Raw genomic sequence first — 17,790 nt, forward strand, 5'->3', positions numbered from 1 at the left:
TCCAATCCAGACTGGGTAGATGTGGGGATTGAGCTGTCGCCGCCCATCATTCTATCCCAGAACCAACAATACCAAAATCCCATGGGTCAAACCCATCCTGATGACTGCCTCCAAAAAAGGGGGGGGGGGCGGCCCAGAACCCGAAACCATTTCCAGTTGCCAACTTTTTCTTTGATTCCCCAGGCTCTTCACAGAATTCTGCCCAAATCTCTTCTCTCTCAATGTCCAAAACCAGAAAGTTAGCCCACCAGTTGTCCAAAAATGTGCATTATCTGTGCCCCCTTGAGGAGAAGGAGGGAAGATATTATGCCCCGGTACAGGGGCAGGGTACAATTTTGGCACTGTTGGACACTGGATCCCAAGCTACCCTTCTGTCCAGAAGGGCCTTTGATGCACTAAATGTAGGAAGGGGGGAGAATTACCGTATTCCTCTCACCTCTCTTCCTGGACAACTGCAGAACTTTGACGGGAAGGAAATTCCCGTCGAGGGGACTGCAGATTTGGACATCAAAATTGGGAGACACAAGGTGAAACACCCGGTCATAGTAGTGACTCCCTTGTTTACTAGGGAATGACCTCCTGAGAAGGTTGTCACCTCTAATAGATTGTGTAAACAAGGTCCTCTGGACACAGACTAGCCGACCAATAAAATTAAAACAGAGTGTCAACCATGTTAGTTTAAATGGCACCTGCCACATGGTGAACAAAAATCTGACCAAGTAGAATTTCACTTCCAGAACAACCAAATTCCAGACGTGACAGTAATAGCAGTAGGACAACAGAACTGGTGATGGGGGGTCCTCTCTATTTCTTTTTTTTAAACTTTTGTTTATTCATTCAGCTTGGTAACACAGATACAGGTGAGTAACAATAGAGCCTTCAGAAGCAAAACAGAGCAATCGGCACATTTCATACAGTACATATAAACGGGATACATAAAGGAAAGGGTATCGACATATGCACCTGGGGGGCCCATAGAAGGTCGGAACGAAGGTAAATGAAAGACAGCTCAGGGACCACCTAAGGTTGGGTTAGGAGAGGGAGCTGGGGATGCGGGATCTGAGTCGGTGTCAGTGGAGGACATGAATGAGCGGAACTTCTGCCATATATCTCTAGGCCTGGAGCAGGCGGGTTGTTGAACCGCCCAGGATTCTTCGGTGTCGGAGGCCCACGTAACTGCTCTGAGCCACTGCGCGTGGGTGGGGGGGATAGGCCGTAGCCAGCAAAGTAGAATTGTACGCACCGCTAGTAGCATACAGAGGCCAGCCAGTTTCCTGGAGTCGCGGTGGAGTTCGGGGAAATCATGAAATATGCATTTCATTGGAGATGGCAGGAAGGGGGATTCGAGGATGGTCGATGTAGTGGAGCACACTGAGGTCCAGAATTGGGTGAGTCGAGGACATGACCAGATCATGTGGATGTAATCGGCATCCTCATAGCTGCATCTAGGGCACCTAGGGGAGGAGTCGCTAGAGATGCGATGTAGCCTGGTCGGGGTGTAGTGGTACCTGTGGATCACCTTAAATTGGATCAATTTGAACCGGGAGTTGAAGGACACCCCATGGATCCGTGCACACATGTGGGACCAACGCTCATCGGTTATCTCGAGGCCGAGATCTGTCTCCCAGGTGCGCCGTAGTTTGGAGAATGTAGGGGGTGTCCTGGTTTGGAGTAAGGTGTAAAGTCTGGAAATTTTACCCCTCATTGGGTCAGGTGAGGACAGTTCGGTGATTGCAGGTTCATCAGGTGGCAGTGTTGGGAAGCATGTGTACTTGTGCTTGAGTACTCTACGTAGGGATGAATACTGAAGCCAGACGGAAGGATTCCGTCTAAGGGGGGCCGGGAGGTCAGGCCATTCTATAAAATTACCCTGTTCGAATATATCGCGCAGCAATTCATAACCCGCCTCGGCCCATGTGCGAACCACGGAGGGAGGGACTCGTGGGACCCCAGGGAGGAAATTCCAAATTGGGAAGTTACCGTGAAAGGGATGGGTGGTGCCCAATATTTTCCAAGATTTGGACAAGGCCAAGGATGTGCATGTCGCTGGGTCCAGTGAGTCTGATACCGCTGGCATTGGTACGAACACCAGAGATCGGATGTCGCGATCGCTGACTGACAGCCTTTCCAGTCTAATGTGGGGTGGGGGGTCTGATATGTTGAACCAGTGTGCAGTATGTTGGAGTTGAGCCGCCAGCCAGTACTTGAGGAAGTCTGGTGCCCCAAAGCCACCAGCTTCCATTGGGGCAGAAAGGGTCTTGAGCTTAAGGCGGACCGCACCGGAGTGCCAGAGGAAGGAGTTAAGGGCGCGTGTCAATGCCTGAAAGAATTCAGCTCCCGGCCATAACGGAATATTAGCAAATCTGTACAGGAGTTTGGGAAGTACCACCATCTTCAGTACCCCTATCCTGCCCGCCAGTGAGATCGGAAGTTTGTTCCAGCCCTGTATTTTTATCATAAGGTTTGTGAGGTATGACTGAAAATTATCTTCCAAGACCCGTTCAGTATGACGTGACACCACTACGCCCAGGTAAGTGAATCTAGATTGGGCCCATGCGAATCCCATGGTATCGGGAGGGGGGAATGTGCTGGGCGTGAGCGGAAAGAGGGTTGATTTAGAACAGTTCACCGTGAGACCAGAGATCCGTCCGAAGAGAGCAATGTCTGCCAGTATTGGGGTTAGATTAGTTTCGGGGGAGCGGATATAGAGAAGAGCATCATCAGCGTATAGAGAGACTATATCTGAGGAACCGGCAGTACGTAGACCCCTATGCGCATGGTTTTGGCGAAGCATGTCCGCAAACGGCTCCATTGCCACAGCGAAGATTAAGGGCGAGAAGGGGCAGCCTTGTCTGGTGCCCCTAGCTATTTGGAATAGGGGGGGAGCAGCGGTCCTCAGTGCGAACTCTGGCGACGGGGTTGGAGTAAAGTAGCCTGACCCAGGATACAAAGGTGGGACCAAATTTGCATTTATCGAGTACCCGCCAGAGGTAGTTCCACGAGACTGAATCAAAAGCTTTTTGCATGTCTAGGGTCGCGGCCACCGCGTGTACACCAGGGTTCACTCTACTTATAATATTGAAAAGACGTCTCAGATTTAAGGAGGTGGAGCGGCCCGGGATGAACCCCGCTTGGTCAGGGTGGATGATATGTGGCATGTAAGGGACCAGGCGTAGAGCGAGTAATTTTGCGAAAATCTTAACGTCACAATTGATCAGTGAGAGCGGGCGGTAAGAGCCGCATTGAGTGGGGGATTTATTAGGTTTTAGTAGGACTGTTATGGTGGCTTCGCGGAGTGAAGGGGGGAACTGGCCCGCCTCCACCGATTCCTCCCAGAGAGCAACCAGGCGGGGGAGCAGGAGTGATTTGAAATGTTTATAAAACTCAACAGGAATACCATCTGAACCTGGGGCCTTACCCGAGGATAGAGAGTCTATAGCATCCGAGAACTCCTCAGGGGTGAATGGATTCTCGAGGGATCCGATGGTGTCGGGAGAGAGGACCGAGAGTGGGAGTCCATTAAGATAAGCATCGATCTCTGCATCGGTGGCACTGTCAGAGTGTGCATATAGGGATTGGTAGAAGGAAAGGAATTCCGCATTGACACATCTCCAGGGGAGGTGGCCATGGATCCATCGGGTCTCTGAATTCCGGGAATGGGTGGGGAGCCAAACTCATGGCGGAGGAGTCTAGCTAGGAGACAGCCAGGGCGTTCGCCCTCACCATATCTCCTCGCCCGCCCGGGATTATCGAGAAACCTCAGCTCGCGGTCCGCGAGGGCGCGGAAGGTGTCCAATTCAGTGCCAATTAACGCGAGGGTTACAGGGGTTGGATCTAGGGAATACTGAGCTTCCAGTGAAGATAACGTGGCCTCGCTCTCGGCGATTTCCCTACGAATAGTTTTGAGGATACCATTTTCCTTGGAGAGGGCAATGCCTCTGATGTAGACCTTAAAGGATTCCCAGAGGGTGGCCTGTGAGGACACGGAGTTGGTATTGATCTCGAAGAACTCCTCGATCGCCGACTCCATCTCAGAGCTAAAGACCGGATCGAGTAGGGAATGCGGCTTCATTTTCCAGTATCTGGATCGATCCCGATCCGGGCCCCAGCATAGAGTAACAGTCACAGGGGAGTGATCAGATAGGGTCCTGGGGAGGATTGCCATACCAGATACACTCCTTATTAGCCCATCGGACACCAGCCATCTGTCAATCCGAGAAAAGGAATCGTGAACCGTGGAGTAGAAGGAATAAGAGCGGGAATCAGGGTAGAGAAGCCTCCATGCGTCAAATAGGGCCAAGCGGGGAAGAGAGGAGAGTGTAGTGTAAGCCGCTCTGGAGAGCTGACGGGGTCTGGAACCAGATCTGTCCAGATCCACGTCGAATATTGTGTTGAAATCACCTCCCCAGAGAATCGGTATCAGAGGGAAGCCATCTAAGAGAGTTATAAGATCAGAGTAGAATCCGGGATCATCAATGTTGGGACCGTATATATTTAACAGGACTACTTCCTTATTCTGTAAGGTACCATGGAGTAGAACGTATCTGCCCAGGGGGTCGATAATCGTAACAATTGGGTTGTATCTGAGGCTTCTGTGAATAAGGGTCATAACCCCGCGGCTCTGGGTAGAATAGGTGGTAAAGTACCTGTAACGCTCACCTGATTCCCGTAGAGGCGCCGGTCTTGACTGGGCGTATACCGTATCTTCAAAGGTGATGTGTAACACACAGCTGGCTCTTTGGGCTGGACCTCTGTGCACTGTATGTCTGGCTCGAAGGGTAAGATGTCTGCAGATAGAAAATGTGGGATTAATGAACTGGGTTATTGAATGTCTCTCTCTTCTTCCCTTTCTCTTCTCCTGTAGAACCCCAAAGGTTAACGCTCTCACCTTAGGTAAGTGAACGCCGTGCTCCATCTGCCTCGAGGCAGGGTGCTGTAACCAGTTTCTTCACTGGATAAGGGGAGCAGGCCTCTTGACTTCAGAGGACTGCTGTCCGTCGTTTACTGCACGAACGGTAAGTTTCGAGTAATTCTAATGTCTTTAAAGTCTTTAGTAATGATGTCTCTTGTTTTGCAGGGTTCCGGCGATGGCGGATGGCGGGCTGAAGTGAGTTGAAGATGGAGCCCGTGTGATGAATAGAAGCGCCTGGAAGCACGTAAGTAAGCGCTTGTTGCCTGCTTCACGATGCGCTCTAACTGTCTTTTTATTTTGCAGGTACAAGTTCGGGGCGGCTGCAGGGTGCCGGAATACCCACTGGGTTAGATGTGGAAAGGAGTAATGGCACGTGAGTATTAAAGTTCCCCAATGTCTTTAAACGCACCTTGTTTTGTCTTTCAGATGCGGGATGCAGCGCCGAAGGCTTCCGGAGCGTGCGAAGAGTTGGTAAGCTTTTGTCTTTCAGATGCCGGAATGCAGTGTGAAGACCTCCGGAGCGCACGAAGAAGTAGGTAAGCCTTTGTCTTTCAGATGCCGGAATGCAGCGCAAGGCGTTGGTGACAGCCGATGGACCAGGTAAGTGAAGAGCTGTCACTGAAGACCGTAATGCTAACCTGTTCTTTCTTGTCTTTATAGTTGTTGCTGAAGACTGGATTCAGAATGGTAAGCCTTTTTCCTTAGCCCCAGGATCAGATGCAGAAGACACGATGAGCGTTCTGCTGCTGAGGATGCAGAATAACGCAAAGCAAGATTCATCCATCGGGTGTGGTTTAAATAGCCTCCTGTAGTGCTTAGGTGTCTCCTTCCACAGCCACGCCTAAGAAAAGAGTTCCTGCTTTCCAGAAGAGTTCCAGTGTTCTGAATCTAGGGAGTGGCTCCTGCCCCACCCAACAGGAAAAGTAGTTCCAAACAGAAGAGGATCAGAGACTCAACTGGCAGGCAAGTAAGCAGCATGGTCTGCTGCAGGTAAGTCCACCCAAGCATTATGAGCCCGGCGCTTCCAGCGCTGGGACTGGGCATATTTATGAGCCTGGTGCCACTGGCGCCAGGACTGGGTCCAAAAGGTCCCAATTGGGACTGGTTGGCACTCGGAACCTGGGTTATGGATCTGCTTCCAAGGGAGTTGGGAAAACCCTGACCTTTTGGAAGCAGAGATCATGACAGTACCCCCCCCTCAAGGCCCCTCCCAAACCGGGCTTCTCCGGGGGTTTTGGCTTGTCAGGAAATGTTCGGTGAAATCTTTTGATTAGGCGAGGAGCGTGGACATATTCAGCAGGTTCCCAGGATCTCTCTTGGGGGCCGTAGCCTTTCCAGTCAATTAGGTAAAATAGTTTAGATTTGGAGATCTTGGAGTCCAGAATGCTTTTGACTTCAAACTCGAGTTCTCCATCAGCTAGGATAGGTTTTGGAGATTTGGTTAGTCGGGTTTGAGGTTGCACGGGTTTTAATAGAGAGACGTGGAAGACCGGATGTATCTTCATGTGCGGGGGCAAGTCCAACTTGACCGCTACTGGGTTTACTATGGTAGTGATGGAATAGGGACCAAGGTATCTTGGGTTGAATGTGCGTGGCCCTTTTAGAGGTAGATATTTGGTGGATAACCAGACTTGATCCCCTACTTGATATTGAGGGGCTTCCTTCTGATGTTGATCTGCTCCTTTCTTGTATTGTTCTTTAGCCCTTTGAAGGTGAGAAACAGCTTCCTTAAAGGCTTGGGTGATTGTAGAATGCAGGTAGTCTACTGCTGGTGTTTCAAGATCTTGGAGGGGATCCAACTCCGAGGTTCGAGGGTGACTGCGGTACAAAAGAAAAAACGGGGTTTTCCCAGTTCCCGAATGGACAGAGTTATTGTAGGCATATTCGGCTATCCAAAGGATGTCTTTCCAAGTTTTTTCAGTTTGTTGCAGCATGCAGCGTAAATACTGTTCCAGAGTTTGATTGGTCCTCTCGGTTTGTCCGTCGGTCTGAGGGTGGTGACTGGTCGATAGTCTCACATCAATTTGAGCCGACCGACAGCAACTTCGCCAAAAATGAGAAATAAATTGACTACCTCGATCCGAAATTAGAACTGAAAGAAAACCGTGCAGTCGGACGATGTTTTCGAGAAATTCTCGGGCCAGAGTTGCTGCTGTTGGCAAGCCTTTGAGCGGAATGAAATGCGCCATCTTGGAGAATAAGTCCACGATTACTAGAATCGTATTGTATCCGGAGCATGGAGGTAGATCGGTGATGAAGTCCATAGAAAGCGTATGCCAAGGGCGAGGTGGGATGTCAATAGGGCGTAAGAGGCCTGCTGGTCTTTCCTTTTGACTCTTGTTTTGGGCGCATACTCCACAGGACATTATAAAGTCTCTGATATCTTTTTTCCAAGACGGCCACCAGAAGTAGCGCTTGATCTTTTCTGAGGTCTTGGCTATACCGGGATGTCCTTCCATTAATGAATCGTGATAACAAGAGATTACTTTTTTCTGTAAATCTGTGCTGGGTAGGTATAGTCGTTCTTGGAAATACAATAAGTTGTCCTTTACTGCAAAGTCCTTTCCCTGCAGATGCCAATTCTGTATGTCTGCTGGAGTTACAAGTTGCCTGGCTTTATCCTTAACTTCCTCTATGGATTCTGTGGCGATTACACCCAGAATTCTTTGTTTGGGAATGATTGGTACAGGTTTAGGGTTGATCAAGTGTTCTTCCACTCCCATCCGAGAAAGGGCATCAGCTTTACCGTTTTTTATACCAGGTCGATAGGTAATTATGAAGTCAAACTCGGCAAAGAATAATGCCCAACGGAGTTGTCTAGAGGATTGGGCTTTTGCGGTTTTCAAATATTGCAGGTTTCGGTGATCCGTAATCACAGTAACGGTGTGTCGGGCCCCCAGCAGATAATGCCGCCAAGCCTTAAAGGCAGAAGTTCCTTGTCAGTAATCGTGTAATTGATTTCAGGAGGCGAGAATTTGCGGGACCAAAATGCCACGGGATGCAACTGATTGGTTACCGGGTCCTTTTGTGATAGAACTGCCCCCATGGCAAGGCTTGAAGCATCAGTTTCCACGATGTAGGGGAGTTCGGGGCGAGGGTGTTTTAAGATTGGTGCAGAGATAAATTTAGTCTTCAAATCCTGGAAAGCTTGTTCCGCCTCGGTAGACCATTCAAAACGTTTGTTTTTCTTTAACAAGGCAGTGATGGGCTGGACTATTCGAGAGAATTCGGGGATAAACCTGCGGTAAAAGTTAGCGAAGCCTAACATGCTTTGCACACCTTTTACGGAGGATGGTGATGGCCATTTGAGAACTGCATCGACCTTCTTTGAATCCATACGCACTCCGCCAGGTGATAATATGAATCCCAAGAATTCAACTTCAGTCACGTTGAAAACACATTTTTCCAACTTAGCGAAAAGTTTGTGTTGACGCAATCTTTCGAGGACCATTTTCACGTGTTTCCGATGTTCAGATTCCGATGAAGAATAAACGAGGATGTCGTCAATGTAAACAACAACACACACATCTATGAGCTCTCTGAGGACATCGTTCATAAAATATTGAAAGGCGGCCGGGGCATTACAAAGTCCGAAGGGCATGACCTGATATTCAAATAGCCCATACTTGGTGCGGAAGGCCGTCTTCCATTCATCGCCCTCTTTTACTCGTACCAAGTGGTAAGCTCCTCTAAGATCCAGCTTTGTATATATGCATGCTTTTCTGACTTGGTCCAGGAGTTCAGGGATCAAAGGTAACGGATATCTATTCTTAACGGTGATCTGGTTCAGGGAGCGATAATCTATACAAGTTCTAAGGTCTCCTTCCTTTTTTGGAACGAAGAACAAAGCTGAAGAAGCAGGGGACTTGGAAGGACGAATAAACCCATTTGCCAGGTATTGATCCAGGTATTGTCGAAGGTGAAGGTTCTCAGGCTCGGTGAGGGCATAAATTCTACTACAAGGAGGAGTAGATCCAGGTATCAGGTCGATCTGGCAGTCATAAGACCTATGAGGAGGTAGAGAGTTAGCCTGATCCTTCCGGAAAACATCTTGGTATTCTAGGTATTCGGGAGGTAACTGGGGAGTCTCTGAAGAAATTGCTGCCAGTGCAACACCAGGTGGAGGGTGACAAGTAGAGACACATTCTGGAAACTGGACCGTTCTTGCTCGCCAATCGATCAGAGGATTGTGTTTCTCTAACCAAGGTATTCCTAGAATAATCTGAAACTGAGGGGCCTTGATCACATCGAACACGATCTTCTCATGGTGTCCATCTTGACTTACTAACGTCACTTCTTGAGTGGTATGCGTTACTGGCCCGGAGGCTATCTCGGTACCATCCACCGTAGTAATGACGTCCTTTACAGCCTTGGGACAAAGAGTTAGATTCATCCTCAAAACCATTTCATGATCCACATAATTGCCGATGGCACCGCTGTCGACGTAAACTTCAATTGCATGTAATCGATCCGGATTATCAGGGCTAATGAGGACCATAGGTATCACGAAATGCGAGGTCACGGAACTGGTTTTCACGCTCGGCAAGAGGACCTCTATTCTTGTCGGGCGAGGTCGTTTCCCTGCTCAGAGTTTGTAACTTTGGTAACTGCAGCTCCTACTGCCTTCTTGGCAGGTTTCACCGGACAGTCTCGAAGAAAGTGCCCTGAGTTTCCGCAATAGAGGCATAATTGCAACTGTTTTCTCCTTTCCCGCTCCTTTTGTGTTAGAGGACCTTTCAGACCCCCTTTTTGCATGGGTTCCCCGGAGTCTACTCCTTTGGAAGGAGTTGGCTGTTTGGAAAATACTCGAGCATCAAACTTGGAACGATCGGCCTTCCTGTTCTGCAGTCTGTGATCTATTTGAACGACTAAGTCTATATAGTCCGAACAATCTTGTGGGGGATTCACTACTTGGGCTAACACATCTTTGAGCTCTCTGCGTAGACCTCTATAAAACAGCGTAATCCTTTTGTCCTCAGGCCAGTGAGTTTCCACTATCAGTCTATTGAAAGACGCAATATAAGCCAAAAGGTCTTGATTACCTTGTCGCAACGAAAGAAGCTCATTGTCCAAGGCCTGCCCCTGTGAATGTCTTGCGAACAGTTTTTCCATACTGAGCTGAAAAGCTTGAAAATCATGGAGGACCGGATCATCTTGATTTACTAGAGGGATCGACCAGTCTGCCGCATTGCCACTAAGGTACGAAAGCACGAAAGCTACTTTAGCTTGATCAGTTGGAAAGGCTGCTGGCCGGCATAAGAAATGCAACCGGCACTGATTGATAAATACTGCAAACCTCTTTGGGTCACCAGAAAATCGTTCGGGCGGAGCCAGAGGTACATTCCCAGGTAGGTTGATCTGCACTGGATTCATAGAGGATGTAGAAGGAAGATTTCCCCCGGATGCGGGTAACGGGGTCTGTCCGGCTTGTGACTGTAGCAGTTGTCTAGCGAGATCATCTGTTCGCTCCTTGGAAATAATCAGTTCCCTTCTTAGAGCGTTCGTTTCCTGACGGGCTGCATGCACTTCTGCCCTTAGTTCCCCAAGTAACTGGGCTAGCTGGTCGGTATCCGAGGTTTCCATAGCGCCTGGACGGGAGTTTTGTGGTAGGCTTTGCGTTCTGTAACGCTCACCTGATTCCCGTAGAGGCGCCGGTCTTGACTGGGCGTATACCGTATCTTCAAAGGTGATGTGTAACACACGGCTGGCTCTTTGGGCTGGACCTCTGTGCACTGTATGTCTGGCTCGAAGGGTAAGATGTCTGCAGATAGAAAATGTGGGATTAATGAACTGGGTTATTGAATGTCTCTCTCTTCTTCCCTTTCTCTTCTCCTGTAGAACCCCAAAGGTTAACGCTCTCACCTTAGGTAAGTGAACGCCGTGCTCTCCATCTGCCTCGAGGCAGGGTGCTGTAACCAGTTTCTTCACTGGATAAGGGGAGCAGGCCTCTTGACTTCAGAGGACTGCTGTCCGTCGTTTACTGCACGAACGGTAAGTTTCGAGTAATTCTAATGTCTTTAAAGTCTTTAGTAATGATGTCTCTTGTTTTGCAGGGTTCCGGCGATGGCGGATGGCGGGCTGAAGTGAGTTGAAGATGGAGCCCGTGTGATGAATAGAAGCGCCTGGAAGCACGTAAGTAAGCGCTTGTTGCCTGCTTCACGATGCGCTCTAACTGTCTTTTTATTTTGCAGGTACAAGTTCGGGGCGGCTGCAGGGTGCCGGAATACCCACTGGGTTAGATGTGGAAAGGAGTAATGGCACGTGAGTATTAAAGTTCCCCAATGTCTTTAAACGCACCTTGTTTTGTCTTTCAGATGCGGGATGCAGCGCCGAAGGCCTCCGGAGCATGCGAAGAGTTGGTAAGCTTTTGTCTTTCAGATGCCGGAATGCAGTGCGAAGACCTCCGGAGTGCACGAAGAGTAGGTAAGCCTTTGTCTTTCAGATGCCGGAATGCAGCGCGAGGCGTTGGTGACAGCCGATGGACCAGGTAAGTGAAGAGCTGTCACTGAAGACCGTAATGCTAACCTGTTCTTTCTTGTCTTTATAGGTGTTGCTGAAGACTGGATTCAGAATGGTAAGCCTTTTTCCTTAGCCCCAGGATCAGATGCAGAAGACACGATGAGCGTTCTGCTGCTGAGGATGCAGAATAACGCAAAGCAAGATTCATCCATCGGGTGTGGTTTAAATAGCCTCCTGTAGTGCTTAGGTGTCTCCTTCCACAGCCACGCCTAAGAAAAGAGTTCCTGCTTTCCAGAAGAGTTCCAGTGTTCTGAATCTAGGGAGTGGCTCCTGCCCCACCCAACAGGAAAAGTAGTTCCAAACAGAAGAGGATCAGAGACTCAACTGGCAGGCAAGTAAGCAGCATGGTCTGCTGCAGGTAAGTCCACCCAAGCATTATGAGCCCGGCGCTTCCAGCGCTGGGACTGGGCATATTTATGAGCCTGGTGCCACTGGCGCCAGGACTGGGTCCAAAAGGTCCCAATTGGGACTGGTTGGCACTCGGAACCTGGGTTATGGATCTGCTTCCAAGGGAGTTGGGAAAACCCTGACCTTTTGGAAGCAGAGATCATGACAGTACCTTTGGGGACCCCATGTTTTAGCAAATTTTTCGCAGTATTCTGTGCATGCATGTGTCTCCTGAAGGAAGAGGATTTTAGTCCCATGTCGCTCGGCTTGAAGTTGTAGTAGCCTCATTTTCTTATAATTACCCAATCCCCGTATGTTCCAGCTCATAAATGTCAGGGTTTCCTCACTCGACCCTCCAGGGATAGTCATAGAGAAATACGGGTGGGTGGAAATGTGCTCCCCATGGACGGTGCCCAATGTGGACCAGTCTAAAACGCCGACGGGGCCATGATGCTTCGGACTCTGCCCTTTCTGCGAATACCAAGCTGTTTTTAACATATAACCCCGGTCCCCCCTCCCCTCCCCTCCCCCAAACGAAGGGATGAACAACCCACACCCAAACAACCAGAACAAACACGATGGCATCAACGCCTGGGGGGCCTGTGTTCCGGCCTGGCGGCGATGCTCCGAACCATAAGGCAATTTTAGGATAAACATAATGCCCACTAATATTACCCGTTCCCACCCAGGGGAGGGCCCATGGGTGACGGTGGGGGCATGGACAGCAGGTGGTGAACCAAGAGAACAGGAGTGAAAGTGTATATATATCCGATCCCCTGGACCGAGAAGCGTATTAGCTCAACTACAAGAACTGAGAGAGAATCCTAAAGAGAGGTGAACAAGGGGGAGAAAGCATTTGACGGGCATCCAGAGCCCATCAAGGAGGGGGGTGGGCCGAGCAAGAGATTGCCCAGCAACCCGGCCATATTGTGATAGGTCAGGGAATCTGGGGGCAACAATCACAGTGAGAAACAACAGCAGTGATACCAACATTTTTGTCAAAAGTGTGAATGAGGCATTACACAGGAAACTTATCAGGTAATAACGGAGTGACGAAAGTTCAGACAAGAATTAAGGCAGGGTTAGGCGGCGTCCAACAATTAGAGCGACCTGTGGCGAGCCAGTGTCAGTGACTGTCACGAGAACATTTCAGCCGGGAAAGTGTTCATCAATGAACCTGGATGCCTCCTCGGGCAGCGTGAAGAAGTAAACCCGGTTTGTATGCTCGATACGCAGTTTAGCGGTGTATAACATGGCATATTTAACCTGGAGGTCGCGTAGCCTCTTCTTCACTGCCAGGAAGGTTTTTCGCTCACGTTGAACTGACACAGAGAAATCTGGATATAGGTGGATGCTGGCTGCGCCTAGAAGAAGGTCCCCCTTGGCCCTTGCCGCCCTAAGGAGTGCATCGCGGTCGCGAAAGTTTAAGACCCTGGCTATGATCGGGCGTGGGGGTGCTCCAGGTTTGGGTTTCGCCATAAGTGAGCGGTGGGCCCTCTCGATCGCGAACTGCGGGGAGAGTTTAGGGGAGTCAAGGAGTTGGAGTAGCATGCCCTCCACGTAATCTTCCATGGGTTCATGTATACAATCCTCTGGCACCCCGATTATGCCGAGGTTGTTGCGCCTCGAGCGGGATTCAAGGTCCTCATTCTTCTTCTCTACCTCCGTAACGCGGGCGGATAGCGTGGAGACCTCCGCACGGAGGGAACCCAGACCGTCCTCGGCGGTGCTCACTCGTGTCTCGATCTCGGCAACACGACTATCAGTCCTCTCCATATGTGCTTTGATGGAGGAAATCGTGCCGTTCATGTCATCAAGTTTACTATGAATTGTGGTGAACCCCTCTCGGATAAACTCCATCATTTTCTGGGAGTCGGATGGTTCCAGCACCGGTGAGGGGGAAGGTTCCAGTGATGACGCCTCAGCTCCGGGGGTCCCCGAGGGTTTCGTGAAGATATTGATCGAGGATTGTTTCTTGCCGGTTCGTGTCGACATGTTGCCGGTAGGGGGGAAAACTTAAGTACAGAAGAGAGAGGGTAGGGCCACAAGGGGAGACACCAGGATCGACAAGGAGGCGTGTGAGCGGGGAGCTCGAGCAGAGCACCAGGAAGGAAGGGGTATGGCGTCTCCGATGGGGGGGCCCGCCAGACCACGAGGGAGCCGGTGAACGCCGAACGGACCCGAGCAACTCACCGGAAAGTATGTAGGGGTGGTCAGGGCTCGAGTGGTAGTGACCAGTAGTAGAGGCAGTAGTAGCCGGGGTCGTAGGTGTTAATATGGTGTAGGAGACCACCACAATATGAGGCAGTGAGACGGGTGGTACACGGTGCAGATCACTGAAGGCAAGTGGAGGGACCCCAGAGCAACCTTGGAGATAGGTCCACCAGTCGGGAGGTTCGGTGTAGATAGACGTGCTGGCTACCACATCCAGAAGGCTTGAGGGGGAGTTGGTGGCTGGGGGAGAAACCAGTGGAGAGGAATGTCACTGTAAGAGGCAGTAAAGCGGTCGGTAGAAGGAGGGCATCAAGGACAACTGGGGCCCAGGAGCAGTGGCACTTGGAACGTTGGTGGTTGGTGGCCGCAGTGCACTCAGGTGCGGGAGGAGAAGCAGCTGAAAGGGGCTTGGCAAGGGTAGACTCCCCAAAGTGTCCCAGAGTCAATTTGTCAGGCCGGCGAGACCTCCAACCGCAGGCCAAGGATCCGGGGAGAAACGTTTATGGTGCAGTAAAGTTGGCATGAAGAGGACCCGGGGTGCACTCACCGCGTGCCAGGGGGCCCGAGAGAAACCCGAGGCCCCAGGGATATAAGAGTCGTAGGGCTGGGGTCCGGGGCAAGGGGCAACTCACCGCCCGGAGCCGGAGCAATAGAGGCTCAATGGTGTGCAGCACGCCGCCCAGGATGGGGCAGCGGAGCGAAGCGCTCTGGAGTCCGGTGTAGGGGCCACCTGGATGCAGAGGATGAGGCCAGCGGTACTCGTAGCAGGCGGGGGAGGGCGATTGCACAGAGCGAGTAGAGTGCCCCTCCCCCACAGTAGGCCGCAGGCCGCTTGTCACCGGCGCGGTCCCTCGGAGTCAAGAGCGGGGCCGGGGATGCACCCGCTCCCGCCCAGCCCGCGGTGGAAGTTCGGTGGTGTGCAGCACGCCGCCCAGGATGGGGGCAGCGGAGCGGAGCGCTCTGGAGTCTGGATCAGGTGTCCACAGGATTCGTGGAACGAGGCCCGCCGCCCTCGTACCAAGCGGGGGAGGGCGAGCGCGCAAATGAGTGAAGCGCCCCTCCCCCTCAGTAGGCCACAAGCCGCGGGACTCCAACGCGATCCCACGGATCCGAGTGCGGGGCCAGGGAAGCACCCGCTCCCGCCCAGCCCACGGCGGGTCGTAGCTCCGCAGCAGGAGCGGCACCGTGGGCGGCGCTTGGACTGCAGGTGCCCGGACTCCTCAGCAGCCCCTCTGGTGTGTCGGATGGTCGTGGCGTAGGGGCAAACAGGAGAATTCCGTCAAAAAGGTGCCTCACAGATCGGAGCCGAAGATCAGGCGGCCATCTTCACTGAGCGCAACAGCGCCCCCCGGGTCCTCTCTATTTCTAAAAATCAACCTTCCTTCCAGTTTAAGGTGGTATTCTACACTGGAAGGAAACACTCTGAAATTCTTTACCAATCCACAATCAGACACTCCCACTCCTATAGTCCAGAAAGATGTGAAATCAGCTCAGAGCCTGGCTGATATTCAGCAAATTGGAGAGCAGTTGTTCATCCCTGTTCAGTTAAATGATGGGAAGGACTCTGTTCTCGCTCCAGTATGTGTGAACAACAGTAAGAGCTTCATCAGCGAAGCCATGTTCCGCCAACTCCCAAAAGATCCAGCCATTCCCACATTCAAACTGATAGACAAATGGGAAATGGATCTGGAAACACCCAATTCGAAACATCTCCTGCCAAGCAGGTGTATGCTCAAAATCTCCATTGGCAACAAGAGCATAGTCCATAATTGTTGGGTCGTGCGAGACGTCACTGCCGCCTTTTACTTAGGCAGTGACATTCTCAATCGCTTTGCCATTAGTTTAGACCTAATAAACTTCAAAGCTTGGTCCCGATTAGCGGATAATTCCATGGGCTTTGATGATCCAGAAAAAGCATTTAGGTCAGCTCAATTGCTACCTTATGCAGTCGAAATTCAGATTAAAGAGGAAGTCACCATCCCAGAAAGGACCCGACAATTCTCCCTGGAAGTGAAAGTTAAAAGAGGACAAAAATTGAAAAACCCTGATGCTTATATTCATCTAAATGCTTCTCTCCAACAGCAAGGGTTAGGGGTAAACCCAACACCATTAGTAAACATAGAACATGACATAGAACATGACACCATTCCAATAGAGGTGGATAACAGCGACTTACAGGCACCTAGCCACAGGCACCATTATTGGAATGGCGGTTGATGACTGACATTTCTCCATTGATTTAGGAAATGAACTGTTAGGACCAATCCCCAAGGACTGTTTTGACAGTGACATTGATGACAATACAAAACCAGACAGGATCTTTACCGGGCATGGGGGGAACTTCCTGGTGTACACTTCTTGCCCTTATGGTAAGGAAGACGTGACTTGTGTCTTTAGAAGGGATGAGGTGATTTTCCAGGTCCATGAGGGCTGCCTTTCCCACCTGAAGTCTCCAGTCCAAATCAGCACTCTGACCAGGGACTTCTCCAGCCAGCTGGAGGTAGCCGCTGAGATAGCCAAACCAGAAGTCTTTCCAGGCTTCAGGCAGATGGTGGAAGAGAAAGTCAACCTAGCCGATGCCCGCGTGACTCTGGAACAGAAGCAAAAGTTGAAACAAGTTTTCTTGGATTTCCAAGATCTGTTTGCGGTAGACTCATATGACTGTGGTCGCACCGACATCTACACAACAATTCCCACGGACCCTGGAATGACTCCAGTGTTTGTGAAGCAATATCGTTTGCCTCTCGCATCCATGGAGTCCCTTACTGAAATAATTAAGAACCTTGAGTCCCGGGGAATAATCTGTCCAGTACACAGCACCTTCAATAATCTAGTGCTGGGAATATTGAAGCCAACGGCCAGTGGAGACTCTGCGCCGACCTTAGGGAGCTCAAAAAACGGGTCCATACTTCCCGATGGCATCTGCCCTACATTGACCAAGGGCTGACCCAGATTCAGGGGTCGCAGGTATTCACTGCAATAGACCTGACCAATGGATACTGGACCGTGCCTGTCAGTAGGGAGGACCAATACAAACTGGCTTTTACCTTTGGGGGCCAGCAGTACACATGGACCCGAACTCCTTTCGGATACCTCAACTCCGGCAATGAATTCAACATTTTCCTACATAAAGCCATGCCCGACCTGGGTGCGAGGGTAACCTGGCTTATGTGGATGATGTCCTCATCAAAAGTTAATCTGTGGCGGAACATATAGCGGAGATCCGTTATGTTCTGACACAGTTGAGGGCTGCTGGAGCAAAACTTTCCTTTCAGAAAGCACAGTGGTGTAGAACCCGTGTTAATTTCTTGGGGCATGAGATTACTCCTCAGGGTCTCTGTCCCCAAGAAAAGAAAGTGGAAGCACTTCAGAAACTGAAGGATCCCACAACTCTGCGGGAACTAAGGAGCCTCCTTGGACTGACTAATTACAGCAGAAAGTTCATTGAGGGCTACGCAGAGATCACCAGACCCCTGATTCATCTTTTGAAGGGGGGGGGGGGGGGCAAGTGGGAATGGGGTCCAGAACAATCAGAGGCAGTAAGACAACTCAAAAGAAGCCTCTCACAAGCGCCGTGCCTAGCTTACCCTGTCAGAAACAAGGAGTTCTTCCTGGAGGCAGGGTTCTCTTATACGTGCTTGACGGCAGTATTATACCAAAAGCATGACAAGGTCAATAAAGTAATCTCCTATGCGAGCAAAACTTTATCCTCTGTGGAGGAAAAATTCAACGATTGTGAGAAGGCACTCCTGGCAACG

The 17,790-nt window shown here is 50.6% G+C and overlaps 1 protein-coding gene across 2 annotated transcripts in view; it reads left to right on the forward strand.

Moving 5' to 3' along the window:
* The window catches only part of ARHGAP10 (Rho GTPase activating protein 10), a 2,208,119-nt gene that overhangs the window by 2,114,903 nt on the left and 75,426 nt on the right, over window positions 1-17,790 (forward strand). The window lies entirely within an intron of this gene.

Source organism: Ambystoma mexicanum, chromosome 6q, assembly GCF_040938575.1.
Source record: "Ambystoma mexicanum isolate Mex_15411 chromosome 6q, UKY_AmexF1_1, whole genome shotgun sequence".
In the NCBI taxonomy this organism is placed as follows: domain Eukaryota; kingdom Metazoa; phylum Chordata; class Amphibia; order Caudata; family Ambystomatidae; genus Ambystoma; species Ambystoma mexicanum.